We start from the raw sequence: 507 nt of genomic DNA on the forward strand, positions 1-507 counted from the left end.
CCCTGAGGCCTTTTGGCCAGGGAAGGCCAGAGCCTCTTGGATCCTTTCAGACTTCTTTGCAATCCTGTGGGATGCAGGGAATTCATTTCTTTCCTAGACTAAGCGGGCTCTCTTTCTCCATTCCTCTGCCTCCCCAATCTCCCTGTCTTTCCTCCCTCCTAAGGCCCATTTGCCCCTCCTCTCCTCCTCCATCCCTCTCTCCTCTCTGCTCCGGTTTATTTTCCCTCCCTAACCCAGGAGCTTGGCTCTCCCTCCTCCTGCTCCCCCAGAGCCTGTCTGTATTTGGAACTCCCGGAAGCTGCTGGCGACTCTCCCCTGGAACAGAGGGACTGACACCGACTTCTATTAAAAAGGGGAGGAGGAGGAGAAGGAGGGCACGAGGAGGGGGAGGGACACGGAAGGAGGGTGCGAGTGGCCGAATACGGCTTTTCATTGCCAAAAACAAGACCCCAGGTCACCGAGGCAGGTAATCTGAGAGTTGTTTGTGCTAGGTGCGGGTGGAGAGGG

The 507-nt window shown here is 56.6% G+C and overlaps 1 protein-coding gene across 1 annotated transcript in view; it reads left to right on the forward strand.

The window, feature by feature from the left end:
• The first annotated feature begins 233 nt into the window (after positions 1–233).
• The window catches only part of CAP2 (cyclase associated actin cytoskeleton regulatory protein 2), a 221999-nt gene continuing 221725 nt past the window's right edge, over positions 234–507 (forward strand). The window contains exon 1 of the mRNA XM_045298686.1: positions 234–466. The gene's annotated coding sequence lies outside the window, so the exon portion shown is untranslated. The remainder of the gene's footprint in view (positions 467–507) is intronic.

This window comes from Echinops telfairi, unplaced genomic scaffold (assembly GCF_000313985.2).
Source record: "Echinops telfairi isolate 266 unplaced genomic scaffold, ASM31398v2 ScPeMD7_7439;HRSCAF=8477, whole genome shotgun sequence".
NCBI classification, from domain to species: Eukaryota; Metazoa; Chordata; class Mammalia; order Afrosoricida; family Tenrecidae; genus Echinops; species Echinops telfairi.